Here is a 15772-nt window from a genome sequence, read left to right on the forward strand (position 1 = left end):
ACCTTCCAAATGGTTAATAGCTTACTCATGACCTTTATGAGGAAGGCATCTTAGAAAGAATCAGACTCAGGAGGCAGCCAGACTGGCCAGGGAAATAGACCCATCACTTTACTAACAGGACAAACTGGGCCAGGCCGACAGGGCCCCTGGGCCTCGGTTTCTCGGTCTGTAAACTGGAGATGCCACGAGCTGCCCCAAAGGACAGGAGGGCTCCCCTAGCAGAAGCTGACAGCCCACAGCCCCGACTGTGCAATGCAGTCAAAGCCTGGCTTGACTCACAGGGCTACTGTGAGGACCCAAATGAACTAAGGCAGGAGTGGTGCTTGGTGGCGCCCCGGGCCTGCTGGCTCCCTGCCCACAGTCTTGCCTCTTCTCTCAAGGAGTCCGAGTCGCTGAGCTTGCTCATAATGAGTCAGTCACAAGCACTGCCCTCACAGAGCCCACTTTGGAGGGGTTTGAAGTCACATCCTGCCTCGCCTCATTCGACATGATTTATTCCACCCCAGGAATGCAGCTCATTTCCCAGAATTTTGTAAAGAACTTTAGTTAAAGAGTTTGATCTTGCAGGGAGCTCCATTTACGGCTCAGCTGTGGGGGGGTGGGGACCTCAGCTCTGCTCAGACCTATGGGTGGGAACCACACAAGTCAGCGCTGAAAGACCGCTCCTCCACCAAAGGAGCATCTCATCCTGGGGGTGCCATTTTTATTTTTTTAATCTCAAGCCACAATAGAAAAGAATTAATTTAAAAGCTTTATCATAAACATGCAAACGTGTCAAACACAAGCTTCACAAAATGATGTATACACCCTAGGCACTCTGATATTTTCCATTCAAATCTATTTAATTTCTAAGACTACTGGTTGCCACCAATAAGCTCAGGACCCACCAGTGAGTCTCAGCTGATAGCCTGAAAAACACCCATCTGACTCAGCCTTCACTGGGTAGATGAATCTCAGACTCAGCCAGCGGCTTGCCCAAGATCACACAGTGAAGTTCACAAGGAGAAGTTCAAGTCCAAAGCCAAAGCAAGGTTCTCAGGCTGTCAAACCTTAGGCAGGTAAGACGGCAGCTGTAGCAGCCCAGTCACCTGACATGGGTTGGACGGTTGGTCTCCCGCTGCTCCCATCTTTTGATCCAGACAACCTCAGTAAAGCCATAGCAGGCATCCTAAGGCCTCTGCCGCATTCCCTGCTCCCCACTGTCTCCCTTAAAAAAGAAAGAGGCTGACACTCAGGGAGATGAAGTGACCTGACTGGATCTGGAGGTTTAGGAAATGTCCTTTGAGGACCTGGAGTCTGGCTGAAAGATCACAAGGACAGAAAGAAAGAGCCCAGTTTCCTCTGTATGCAGAGTCCACACCTGATCAAATCCACCACATTCAAAACCTCACCACTCAAACCTCAAGGCCTGGCCCCACAAGGAAGAGACGCCCAGAAGTGCTATAATATTAAAGGCTTAATACAGATCAGATGGGAGAGGAAAGCCACTGCCCCAGGAAAGTGCTCTTCACACATTACATCTGAGGGCAGTGTCACCTAATCCCATTGTGAGCAGACCCTCCTGCCTGAGCGCGCACGCGTGCGTGTGTGTGTGTGTGCATAAACAGATATGCAGAGACGTATGTTTATACACATACACACATTCTATAAACAGGAAACCCACAGTCCCCATCTCTCTAGATCAGTGGTTCTGAACACTTTCAGCCTTCAAGACCCCCTTTGAGAACTGCTTGAAGGCTGTGAACCCTTTGTGTACCATCTTAGAGCTACATCTACAGAGACCCTCAAGCACAGTCCTGGGAGTTTTAGGAGCCCCCTGGTTACCAGCTCAAAGGCAAAGGGGCATTGGAGTGGCTTCCTCCTCCACCAAGGCAATGTGAACTTATTTGAAAGGATTTTCTTCCTTCATTTTCCTCCAGAAGGTTAAAGAGAGGTCCAAGGAAACAAAGCTGTGGTCGGGATGACCCAAGAGGGAGAGTCCGCGTGGGAAGCAGAGGACCTGGCCCCGCTGGTGGCGTAGGAGGCCACCTCCCCAGGGTGCTCTCATCACTGGACAGCAGAAACAAAAATCCAGACTGAACAGCAAACTGTCTCTCTCTCTTCGCATCCCTTGGGCCTGTCCTCCACTGAGCCAGCCATGTGCCAGCCCTGGGCACACCGGCTGCAGGGCAGGCAGAGTCACACTCTCCAGAGAAGCAAGGATGGACAAGCAGCATTCCAGGGCCTGTAGCCTCCCCAGGGGAAACAACCCAAATAGGAGCCATGAGCAGGACGAAGAGAAAACCTGCATATTTCACACTTGACACAAAAATGAACAGTTCCTAGAGCAGGTAGTGGTAGCATCTGTGTCTCAAAGTCTGGCTGGTATGAGCAGGCAGCCCGGCCGCAGGGATGAGCCCACCACATCCGTCACCAGAAACCTAGAGCTTGCCGAGAATCACTATTTTGCCTGGGCCACAAGCTGGGCCTAGGGGAGCCAATGCTGGTGAGAGAGCTAGCTGCAGCCCCTACCTTAGGGAGAAGCCAGATTCAGTCACCTCAGCCTGCCCAGGGCGAAGCCTCCCCTCCCCCCATGCAGACGTGAGCGTGTGCACGCGCGCACACACATGCACACGCGCACACACGCGCGCGCGCACACACACACACACAGTGTGGGATCAGCTCAGGGTTGGATGTGGCCACTGGAGTCTCCATATCACACACACACACACACACGCACACACGCACGCACACACACACACACACACACTGCGGGATCAGCTCAGGGTTGGATGTGGCCACTGGAGTCTCCATATCACACACACACACACACACACACACACACACACACACACACACTGCGGGATCAGCTCAGGGTTGGATGTGGCCACTGGAGTCTCCATATCACACACACACACACACACACACACACACACACACACACACACTGCGGGATCAGCTCAGGGTTGGATGTGGCCACTGGAGTCTCCATATCACACACACACACACACACACACACACACACACACACACTGCGGGATCAGCTCAGGGTTGGATGTGGCCACTGGAGTCTCCATATCACACACACACACACACACACACACACACACACACACACACACTGCGGGATCAGCTCAGGGTTGGATGTGGCCACTGGAGTCTCCATATCACACACACACACACACACACACACACACACACACACACACACACACACACACACACACACTGCGGGATCAGCTCAGGGTTGGATGTGGCCACTGGAGTCTCCATATCACACACACACACACACACACACACACACACACACACACACACACACTGCGGGATCAGCTCAGGGTTGGATGTGGCCACTGGAGTCTCCATATCACACACACACACACACACACACACACACACACACACACACACACACACACACACACACACACACACACACACACACACACACACACACACACACACACACACACACACACACACACACACACACACACACACACACACACACACACACTCTGCGGGATCAGCTCAGGGTTGGATGTGGCCACTGGAGTCTCCATATCCAGGGACCCGGGAACGTAATTTCACCACTCTGCAGCTCCCTTTCTTCATCTGTACAATGGGAATCACGAAGTCCATGGCATAGAACCGCGCTTCTCACGGTAGACCTCACGATCATACACGACAACCCAGACCTGGAGGCAGGTTCCATGAGTGTCCTGCTTTGCAAAGCCAAAGCCCAGGAGATTTCAGTGACTTGCCCCAGGGCACAGGGAGTAGTAGCTGTTGGTGCCTAGGAGCAGCCAGCAAGGTTGGTAAGAAGACCTGGTGACCAGCAGTGAGCGATGAGTCAGGAACAGGAGGGAGCCTGGGATGACCCAGTCTTCCGTGCCCTCCAGAACCTCCAGAAGCAAAGCCACAGCTGCGGTTCTCCTGGCTGCCACTGACCCCCTGCGCCCAACCCCTTGCAAACTCCTTTAACCCAATTTCTCTATGATGAATGTGTTGGGAGGGGGGGTTCTCCCCCAGCCTCTCCCAGCTGTCCCCGGAGGATCCCACTGAGGAGGCAAGAATTTAACACGCCTCCTGACCACCAAAACCAGTGTGAAATGTCCCAGGTCCAAGAGCACAAAGGCCGCCTGCTAAAGCCCCAGAAAGGCCTAGAATCCTGCTCCAGCCCCTGATCCCTGATCCTTGCTCAGGTCCAAAACGGAGTATCACATTCTTCAGATTCTTGTCTGAAAGCCAGAAAGGCAGGCGGGCGGGGGCGGGGGTGGAGGTGTAGGGGGTGTGGGGCTCTCTGCCATTTCAACCTAAGGATAATTAAAGCCTGCAACTTGCTTTAAAGGGGAAGAGAGTCACCATTTTTCAGCCTCTAACACACAGATCTGTCTCAGGTGTGCAGGGAAGAAGGTTGGAGGTGTGAAGCCACAACGACGAAAAGGCCTGATGAATTCCACCGTGCTCGGCGGCCAGTAATTAATCCCATGATGAGGCATTCTTCATGAGCACTTGGCAAGGCGCAGCTACCTCCTCCTCACCTTGGCAAGCACAGGAGACGGTTGGTGGGTGGCAGGCCCAGCTCTGGGCAGAAGGCAGGCTGAGAATAGCAGGCTGATGGGCTCAGAGGCGGCCAGGAGATGGCTAGGAGGTGGTAGCAGTGCTGGGAGGCTGAGGGGGAAGCAGCTATGGATCCATACAGAAGCCAGGCTGTGCCCAGGTCACACACTGGCCATCCACCCCAACCTGCTGCCCACTGCCCTGTCTTAGATGGAGCAGGGGTGGTTGTTCTTTACACCTGACACCAGAAGCCAGGGAATCACCAGGCTGACAGCCACTGTATACAAAAGCCTGAAAGTCTACAAGCCGCTAGCTTCACAAACACTTACAGGGTCAAGCAGGACGACAGGGCAGAAAAGGCAATGGAAGCAGATCTATAGAAAATGATTGGCCTGAAAATTAGAGGAGCAGGGAGAGGACTTGGGATCTCTTACCTGCTGCCTGGGTCAAGGCACTTAGCTTCTCTGAGCCTCCATTTCCCCAGCTCAGCTCTAAAATGGCAACAATAACCTCAGATACGCAGATGACAATACCCTTATGGCAGAAAGCAAAGAGGAACCTAACAGGACAGTGAAAAAGTTGGCTTGAAACTCAACATTCAAAAATGAAGATCATGGCATCAGGTCCCATCACTTCATGGCAAATAGATGGGGAAACAATGAAAACAGTGACAGACTTTATTTTCTTGGGCTCCAAAAATCACTGTAGATGGTGACTGCAGCCATGAAATTAAAAGACACTTGCTCCTTGGAAGCTATGACAAAACCTAGACAGCAGATTAAAAAGTAAAGACATTGTCAACAAAGGTCCATCTAGTCAGAGCTATGGTTTTTCCAGTAGTCATGTATGGATGTGAGAGTTAGACCATGAAGAAGGCTGAACATCAAAGAAGTGATGCTTTTGAACTGTGGTGCTGGAGAAGACTCTTGCGAGTCCCTTGGATTGCAAGGAGATCAAACCAGTCAATCCTAAAGGAAATCAATCCTGAATATTAATTGGGAGGACTGAAGCTGAAGCTCCAATACTTTGGAAGAGCTGACTCATTAGACAAGAACCTGATGCTGGGAAAGACTGAAGGCAAGAGGAGACGGGGATGACAGGATGAGATGGTTGGATGGCATCACCGACTCAACGGACAGGAGTTTGAGCAAGCTCTGGGAGATGGTGAAGGACAGGGAAGCCTGGTGTGCTGCAGTCCATGGGCTCGCAAAGAGTTGGACACTCCTGAGCAACTGAACAACAACAAAATGGGAACATTAATACTATCACTTTGGTGGGACTAGGAGTGTGACTTCAACCTTCATAGTGATTAAAAAAAAAAAGCTTTGGGGCTTCCCTGGTGTTCCAGTAGAAGTTGGTTCACATTCCCAACTCAGGGAGCCTGGGTTTGATCCCTAATTGGGAAACTAGATCCAACATGCTGCCACTAAAACTCAGCACAACCAAACAAATAAATAATAAAATAAATACCTTTTTAAAAAATAGATGAAAACTGGTTTGTTAAAAATGGACAAAATGAAAGACATCCAGCTGTTTCTTGGGCAAGTACTAAGTGCTTATCGTGGGCCACGTGCAGTGCTAAGGGTCCCAGTGGCAACTCCTCTAACAGAGGCAGGGACACCAGCCAGTATGGTCAAGAAGGGCTGAGATGGAGACCAGCGAGGGAAGGCAGGGGAACTGCCAGAGCAAGGGAAGCTCTCCCAGCAGCCATCCGACACTTCGGCCGGCAACTGGGACTCTAGGTTTATGGTTCTGCACCAGTTTGCCACAAGCCTTTCCCCTTCCTCACATAAAAGCAGTGTTTATGGCTCATCGGAGGGGAGGCCACCTCCAAGAACACTTGGTCCACGAGAAGGGGCGGGGGCGGTGTGCCATCACTCTTATAAGGAAGGTAGGGAGACCTAGAAACTGGTCCATCCCTGGTCCATTCCGTGGGCCCAGTTACTGAAGCACTTTGATGACAATGAGTGGCACTCAAGAGAGAGGATGAAAGCGGACAGAAGGAAAAGGGAAGGCAGGGGAGGGTATGGGGACACATTTACTGGGCTCCCCCCAAATCAGGCATTGCACACAGTGCCTGGCACACTTCAGCTCCCCGAAGGCACCAAGAGGCGGGGCTATCAATATTACCCAGATTTTCCAGATGACCAAACTGGGGTCCAAAGCAGTTGAAGAAACAACTGAGTGTCCATCAGTGGGTCTCTGGTTAGAGAGGCCTCCCCGACACACACACTCCCCCTCCCTTCTCCCCTCTCATGGGCTGTTCCGTGCCCTCCCCCCAGATTCACCTGCTGCAGCCTTAACCCCCAGGACCTCAGAATGCAGCTGCATTTGGAGAGAGAGTCTTTAAAGACGTATTAGGTGAAAAGGAGACAGTAAGAGTGGGCCCTAATCCAATCTGACTAGTGTCCTAAGAGGAGGAGGTTCAGACACAGGAACACAGCAGGGATGAGGACGGCTGCCTGCAAGCCAAGGAGAGAGACCTCAGTGGAAGCCAACCCTATGGGCACTTTGATCCTGAACTTCCAGCCTCGGGACCTGTGAGAAGTAAATTTCTGTTGTCTAGGTGGCCTGGTCTGTAATTCTTCCTACGTGCCTTCACCTGATCATCTTCTCCATAGCATAATGACCTGCCACCGTGAGCCTGTCTGTCTGGCTGCCATCTGCTTTTCCCCACTGCAATGTCAAAGACAGGCTTCGGTTACTTCTATCCAATCATGTATCCACAGAACCCAGTCTCCAGCACACAGCCAGCATTTGATACATATTTAATGAATAAATAAACTGAGTGAAAATGGGATTTAAACCCAGCTGCTGCTTCTAGAGTCACCCACTCCTTCCCCACGCCCCACTGCCACCTTCTGCTTTATCCAGTTCTCTATTCCTGTACCCATCTCTGCTCCTCCAATATAAAAGCCATAAATAATTTTAAATAGTATAAATCCAAAGATAATCTCTAGCCTATAATCGCTACCAAACAGTAGTATAAACAAGGTGACAGATGTAAAAAAAGATACAACGGACTTCATCTCAACCACTAGGGAACACTATCCTCTACTAAGTGCTGAAACCCCCAGCTACTGTGTTGTTCTTATTAGTAATTTTAAGTCAATATGTAAAAAATAAGGTTAGGTTAGGTTTAGAGTTTGTTTTTGGTTTTTTGAATGTGTATTTAATGGCAGGGATGGGGGAGAGGGAGGGAATTGAGGACCACGACAGAGCTCTTCTACTCAAACCTCAACCCTGCAGACCTGGTACTGATCCAAAACCCGACAACAGCCTGGAGTGGGGACCTGGTGAGGTTGGCAAAACCTGAAACAGGACCACAGAAGTCTCCAAGTGACCACATCCCACCCTGGCCTTCTCACTTTCCGGGAAGATAGCAGAATTCCTGCCAAGCAGTTCCCTTGAGCTGGGAGCTGGGGTTAGGGGGGACCAGGACAGCAAAGAGATGGAAAGAGTGAAGAAATGACAGCAAGGAAGTCATTTATCTGGAATGAAAGAGAATGCCAGAGCAAAGACACAGCATTCCAGTTTCCAGGCCCTTGACCACCCATCTTCTCCGCTTGCACGGAGCCCCAAATAGCTCCTTCACAGTTGTAAACATCTTCCTGCTCACAAGCAGCCACTGGGATTCTGAAACTTCCTCTTTACAACAAAACAACACTGCTGCAACTTGTTGCTGCAACTGGTTCCTTCCCCAGAGGCAGGAGCCGCAGCAGAGCCCAGGTAGCCTGCCTGGCTTCGGACAGTTCACGGACATCCCCTCCTACCCTCACTGCCCCCACCCTCAGCTGCCTGCCACTCATGGCCACCAAGGGGCCTCCCTCCGGAAGGCCAGGGGCTAGTTCCCCAGCCTCTTCGTTGACAAGGTCCCTTGGAGGCTGTGTCCCTCCCTCCTCCCCATCCCACCCCAACTCCTCGTGTGTCTTCTGGCCCAGACCTGTATGAACCACTCAGGGAGTTGGGGGGACATGAAGATATTCCTCCAGTGAGCCCAGAAAGCTCTCCCAAGTCCAAGTTCCTGTGCTTTCTCATCACTGATGACAAAGTGGTTTTACCTGTGTTTCATCAACTCAACCTGGGCGTCTAAGCAGCCACTTTCTCCCATGCTCACCCCCATCACAACCCGTAACAGCCAAGTGAAGTGATTCTTCCCTGGGCATAGACTGTGAGCCCCTTGAGGGCAGGGCCTGGAATGTCTCATCCTAGGCACCCAGCAGTTTCTTTCCTAAAACAGATTCTCAGGATACACTTACTGAATGGATGAATTTCCAAGAGACTCAATAAAACCCATGGAACTTTCTGGCAAAGTCAGTAATGGTTCTTTCCCACAGTGGACCATAACATAGCCATTAAAATAATAATTGTGGAGCCTGTTGCAACATAAGAAACTTTATATTACAGCACTGAGTAAGTTAGAACACACGACAATATCTAATTTAATATTTAATTTTAGTATTTAACTTTGCAAAGTATGCATGTCCATGGACAGGAAACCCAGAAAGATGCACAGGGTGGATAGGGTGAGGGCAAATTTGTTTCTTGCTAGTTTTGTTGTTACATTATTTGCGCTATAAACAAACCTCCACCCCCTTTTCTTTTCCTTTAAAAAAGGAACTGATTCCAGTAACAATTATGTCTCTCTCAACACTCCATGAAAAAAATCTCATCCTAAGTCCTTCAGCTGGCTGACCACATAACCAGAGGGCACAGGCAGAATTCCCAGCAGGCATCCAGAGGTTAAGGCCCTGGGAGTGGAATCCTGCACCCCCACATTTCCCAGGAAATGGCACAGGGTAGCAAGCCTTATTGGGCCATTTGGGCTGCTTAAGGGGCTTCGAGATGGGGCTGGGGCCCAGAGCTACTTACGAGGAAAGGAAATCTCTTACGAGGAAAGGAAATCAGTAGCCCAGAGTGACTCAGAGGGCCTTGGTGACCCGAACCACCCTTATACAAAGCTCCGCTGAAGTCTGAGCAACTGAACAAGGTCCCAGCCCTGTTCCCTGGACATGCTGTGCCACGTCCCCACCTTGCAAACCAGCTCAGATGCCGCCTTCTCCAGGAAGCCTTCTCAGATCCCCCTGGGCCCGCAGCATTCTAGTGGGACGCTAAGAGCTCCTGGAAACAAGAGTCCCTGATTCCTTCCCCTCCTTATTTCCAGAGCCCAGTCAAGCACCCAGCACACACTGTAAAGCTCTGAGTGGTTACCAAATGAACAGACAGACAGACACATGAAGCAGGAAGGAATGCACTCTGCAAGTGGACGCAAGAAGCGCCCACTACGGAGATGGTGGCAGGCTCTCTGGCTGGCTGGCTCCCAGTGACCAGCCAGGGCCCCTCCAATGGCAGGCAGACACAGCAGCCGGGGCTCACCACACACACTTGAAAAATGGCCGGTTGAGCTTAAAGGTGAAGTCAGTAGCCAAGGCAACACTATCAACCTCGCTCCAAGCAGCCAACCTCACCACGGATGAGGAGCCCAGTTCCACCGCAGCTCCAAAAGTTCTGCTCCTCTCATTAGTTCTTGGCCACAGGTGAGGGAGGAGGCTTGGGAACCAGTCCAACCCTTCACTGTCAAATGACAACAGGCAAGCCCAGGAGTGAAGGGCATCTGCAAGGTCACACAGGGGTCAGAGCACAAGAGTGTGAATCAGGCTCAGTCTCCTCATCTGTAAAATGGGGGCAAACGTCCTACCTCCCAGAAATGAGGGAAGAATTAAATAAGAGAATCATGTAAAAACACTAACACAGTACCTGGTACGTAGCAAGTGGTCAATGAGACTTAACTCTTATTATTATTACTATTATTGGTAGAGCTGGGACTTCAGCCCAGACATCCTGATTCCCAGCCAGCGTCCCCCCACCAGAGCTCCTTCCTTCTTTCCCCATCTTCCCTCCTCCCCACCAGGCAACTCTAGCCTCCAGGAAGCTCAAGCTGACACAAGCCGCCTCATGTCCCAAGTTTCTGTCCCCATTTCCCAACTCCCTAGCAGAGTCAGGCTCCTGACCAGAGGCAGGCTCTCTGCCCTTGTTCCCACTAAAGGCCAGCCGTTCCAGCACAGGGAAGGTCATGCAGCAGGAAGGAGTCCTTTGATGGTTGACTTGGCCAAGAAATTTGGGATCAATACCCAATAGCTGATTCTTCAATATTAAAAAATAGACAAAAACTTTAAAAGAGCTCTCTGCAACAGGAAAAAAAGAAAAAGAGCTCCCTGCTAACAACTTTCCTATCCCAGGAATTTTCAGATAAGTACTGAGCACCCGCCTTTTGTGAGACAGAGAGATCACTAAGTGGCATTCTAGAGCTTCGGCTGCCCAGGGCTTCACATCCCAAGCTTACCGCTAAGTACCAGTGAGACCTGAACTCCACTCACGCAAGAAGGATGAGGGATCAAGTCCATGCAGGGTGCTGATGAGGACTTGCGGATGAAGAGATGAAACAAGACCCTACTTCTGACCTCCCAGTTCAGCCTTTGCCCCCATTTCAGCCCAATTAGATTAAGTCACCCAAATGGTTCCAAGTGCTTCTTTATGTTTATCAGACAGGAAGCTGCCTTCTCCAGCCCAGGGCCTTATGCAAAACACAGGAAACTCAGTGGCTTTTGAACACCAGACAACTCGAAATAAAGGTGCCTTGGCAGCCTTGTAACAGCTTTTTTTAAAATGCTTAAACCGGTTCAGATCTGCGTCACCAGCTGAACTGTGTGATCTGGGAAGAAGAATGCAAAGGTCATAGGCTTAAGAAAACCTCAGTCTCCAAGCTCAAGGAATCTTCCCACAGGTTCCTCAGTCATCTCACCATGCCTTATCATTAAGGGACAGGCTTAATTTAAAATCTTTAAAACCTGAACATACATCTCCTACCACCCAAAGACAGAGGATGTTGGTGACAACCTGAAAAGGGGAGGAAGAGGAGGACAAGAACTAAGCCACTTGGTGTGTGTTTCTATGCAAGTTACAACAAGCCTATAAAAGAAGCATCTCCATGTGGCCAATGAGGAAGCTGAGACTCCACCCTAACAGTTAGCAGGAGCAAAGGCAGGGGTCTGGTCCCAGCTCTGCCAGAGCCCAAAGCCCTGGTGTGGTTCCCTCTGCATGGGTTTTGTATCGAAAATACAACTAATCGATCGCCCAAGACCTTAAGTGACTTAAAATTACTAGAAACCAGGACTAGCTGCAGGACAGTGGAAAGCCGATGTGGCTCTGAGTGGCCCACCCGCCGCCTGGCGCTGCCCCATGTGAAATATTGATTTTTGAGCCGCAGGAACTTCCAGCCCAAGTGGAACTGTCCAACTGGAAGAAGTTCAGAGAAACTCAAACCACTTCCCACCCCATTTCTTAACTCTTAGGCCCTTCCCCGCCCCCAGCCCCCAAAAGAAAACGATTAAGGGTGTGGAAGAACAGACTTAAGCAAAGATGAAAGGAGCTAAGTACGTGTTGCTGGGCTGAACAGTGTGTTAAGGCGAGGAAAGGCATGATAACAGCTCAGAAACACTTTTAAATGAGGCCACGTGATTCTGAAAGGCACTGGGGTTGAGGGAAACCAGGGGCCAGAGCTTTCTACCAACTTAGACTGAGTTTGACTCAACCCTGTCATGGGCGGGGGGCGGTGCGCAGCGGTGAGAGGAGTAAAAATTATAAGATCCCTTCTGAGCCTCCCAGCTCAGTGGTAAAGAATTTGCCTGCCAATGCAGGAAACACAGGTTCGATCCCTGGCTGGGGAAGATCCCCTGGAGAAGGAAATGGCAAGCCCCTCCAGTATTCCTGCCTGGAAAATCCCATGGACAGAAGAGCCTGGCAGGCTATGGTCCATGGGGTCACAGAGTCAGACACGACTATGCAACTGAGCACATACACACAGGATCCCTTCCATCTCAGACACTCTACGATCCTATGTAAATTCAGTACGGAGGATTGTACTGTTGCTGCTGACTTCTCTCTCTCTCTTTTTTTTTTTTTTTTGGTGTATGGGATCTTAGTTGCTGGATCAGGGATGGAACCTGTGCCCCCTGAGGTGGCAGTCTGGAACACTGGACCACAAGGTTAGCCCCTGTTGATTTTTCTTTTAAGCCGGGCATCATTCAGAATTAGAGTTAAGGAAACATGAGATCGAAGTTTCCAAAATAACATCCATGGAGGTAAGAGACGGACTCGCCTCGCAGAAGCCCCCTGTCCCTCTGGGAAGCAGCGTAAGAACCATAAGGACCAAGAGGCACCAAGGAAGTGAGAGGCACCCTGAGAGGCACCAAGGAAGTGACCTTCAAGAGGGAGGGGAGGGGAAACTCAAGAGCACTTCAACTTCCCTGCAGGCTGCAGCCCCACCCGCCCAGGCAGGAAGCCACACCTTTCAGTGGCAACTTCCAGAAGACCCTGCAAGGGTCTCTCCAGCCACAGAGGAAGGCTTCCCCACCCAGGGCTGCAGATGAAGACAGCTGCTGAGGGCACTGTCGTGAGATCTCCCTAGATGGCCTGGCCCTCAGCCAATGGTTGGCCAGGAGCCTTTTCTGGGCCCACCTGCCTAGGCCTGGGTGTGCTGTGTCCACCCGGGGTGCTGAAACCACCTCAGGCCAGAGACATCAGTCAGCAGAATAGAGGCCTGAGGCTTTCTGACAGCAGCCTGCCTGCCTCAGTTACTTTTTAAAGAGACCTGCATCAGACACAAGGGGGCAGCTCCCCGCCTGCTCCCCAAATATCTGGTGCCATCAAAGCCTGAGGGGCAGGTGGGGGCAGAGAGAAGGGGGCAGATACAGGCTGGCATCCCGCCTTCAAACCACCTGCCCATGGGGTGGCAGGCCCATTTTAGACCCAGGCTCATTGTGTGCACTCATGTGTGACTCACATCACCTTTCAAGAGGCCTAGAGCTGCCTGTCAGGGACACAGGCCTGCCTGTGACCCTAAAGGGGTCTTCCACCAGCTGTGCTACAGAAAAGAGCCAGCTCAGGAGTGAGCTGAGCCTGAGTCTTCTCTGGGGCCCACACTGTGCAAGGCTATGGCAGCCCTTCTTGAGAAGGCTAGCAGGGCTCTCCAATTCAAAACCCCCCTCTGATCACATTTTCTTGAGAAATTTGGGCTTTTCCAATGTTATTAATACGTAAAAACCACAGGCCAGATCTCTAAGGGACAACTGGAGATGGGGTGGGTTGCAATGACCCCAAGTTTACAAATGAGGAAGACCCAAGAGAATAAAGGTCTGGTCTGGCCTCCTGGTCAGGATGGATTCCCCAGGAAAGGACAAGTGGACAGCGTGGAGCCAGGGGGATTGTGGGAAAGCTGGCAAAAGGGCTTCCTAGAATACATTCCACACACGTCCCGCGGGCTTCCTTTTCTCATACAGCAGAGAAAAGGCAATCAAAGCACCTACCATTTTCCAGAAACCAAGGGAAAGGATCAGAGTAGACATTTGTTTAAAGGGGTTAGTCTGGTGATAATATGACATCATGGAGAAGAAAACAGGCCCCAAAATGTTCCAACCACAGAGCAATTCAGTCCATTTTTAAGACCCTTCCTCCTCCCCTGCACGTGGCAGGCACTCAGTATGCAATCTGAGATCTCAAGCAATGCATTTTAAAAGCAGAGACCCCCAAGACTGGCCAGCCAACCACTTATTTTTGTTGTTAGTAACACTAACAAAAATTTCAATTTCTGACTATGTAAGTAGTCAACACATGTAAAAAGGCATTTAGTGGAAAAAGCAATGCTCACCGCAGGCTCTGGCTTCCTGGGCCCTTTCTAGAGGCAACCACTGTTACTTGGGTGTCTGTAGCTTTCCATGCACAGAGCGGAGGCATCATACAATGATTCACACAGGAGGGAGCAACATGTATCCCATTTTGTATCAAGTTTTATCCACTTAAAATATATCTTGGAGAGCATGCCCAATCAGTACCTATAGGTACTCAGTCTCGATTTTTTAAGGGCTTCAAGGATTCCCACTATACAGCTGTACCATGATTTATTTGACCTTCTTAATGGGCAGTTAGCTTATTTCCTGTCTTTCTCTAGACAATGCTACAAAGAATATCCTTGGACATTTCCCTTTGCATGTTTGAGTTTATCTGCCCGTGAGTTCCTAGAAATCAGTCAGAAGGACTATGCTTTGACAGATATTGCCCAACTACCTTCTATAAAGAGAGTTGTTACAACTTAGACCCCATCAGCAGGGCATAATGGCACTTAAGAAACTGGGGCATTATGGAAAAATTTAAATTCCTGCGTGTCTCAATTTCCCAAACTCTCTTGGGTATAACTGGCAGACACATAAACTGGTGTGGTGTCTCTGTGAAGCAGTACATGCCTTCTAGCAAAATCAAATGTACCCCCAACCAGGGCCAGAGCCAGAAGCCAGGCCTCCAGACAATAGGTCCAGTGTACCTCCATGTCACCCCTTAGCTCTCCCCTGGACCACGGAAGCTGTGTCTGAGAACTAAAACACAGTGAGCTTGTGTATCTTCTGCCTGAGCCGGGGCCCTGCAACAAGGTTAGTGAGCACAAGCTCATCACCAAGAACATCAGCAGATGGGCCCCGGAACCATCTGTTTTTACCACTCAAGCTTTGTGGTCCATAAGCAAACACACACACAGAGCACATCATTTTTAGAAGCAGAAAGAGCATTGAGCTAGGAGCCAGAAGAACCATCTACCCTTCCTATCCTGTCTCCTTACCTGACAACCCAGGGAATGAAGACTGACCACATACATTTTCTTAAAAATGTACACAGTCACTATGTATCAGGCCCTTTACATACTTAATTTCTTTTAGTTCCCACATCTAACTCTGTAGGATGGGTATCATGACTCCTGTATTACAGATAAGGACACTGAGGCTTGGGGGGTTAAGTGACTTGCCTACAGTCATATAAGTGGCAGGGTCAGGATCTGAATGCTGTCTAGTGCCAAAACTCAGGACTCCACTCCTCCCAGCTCTCATGAAGAACCGGATCCCGTTAAGTCACAAGCCTACTGCTTCCCAGGGGGCAGCCAGGGTTCCATTCCGTTGTCACCAGAGGGCTTAAGCCCAGGGGCTCAGCACACCAAGGGTTAAAGCCAAGAGGCAGTGACTCTCTGGGGCTGCACAAAGGGAAAATGCACTTCCTGCCCCTGTGGGCAGAGATGCTGTATTATGCTCAGCAAATTAGGAGGTTTGTTTAATTAAGACGACACACAGATATTGTTATTCTAAATATTTTTGGAACATGATGCTTGGGAGGAAGCTGTCAAGGCCTGGAT

General features: G+C 50.4%; 1 protein-coding gene across 4 annotated transcripts in view; it reads right to left on the reverse strand.

The window, feature by feature from the left end:
* Positions 1-15772, reverse strand: part of MYH9 (myosin heavy chain 9) — an 86076-nt gene that overhangs the window by 67384 nt on the left and 2920 nt on the right. Inside the window, exon 1 of one of the 4 annotated variants that reach the window (XM_042247234.2) lies at positions 10920-11050. The exons of 2 other annotated variants lie outside the window; for them this stretch is intronic. The gene's annotated coding sequence lies outside the window, so the exon portion shown is untranslated. Of the gene's footprint in view, positions 1-10885; positions 11051-15772 lie in introns of those variants that run through there. One more of the 4 variants, XM_042247233.2, reaches the window with a different exon arrangement.

Source organism: Ovis aries, chromosome 3, assembly GCF_016772045.2.
Source record: "Ovis aries strain OAR_USU_Benz2616 breed Rambouillet chromosome 3, ARS-UI_Ramb_v3.0, whole genome shotgun sequence".
Lineage (NCBI taxonomy): Eukaryota > Metazoa > Chordata > Mammalia > Artiodactyla > Bovidae > Ovis > Ovis aries.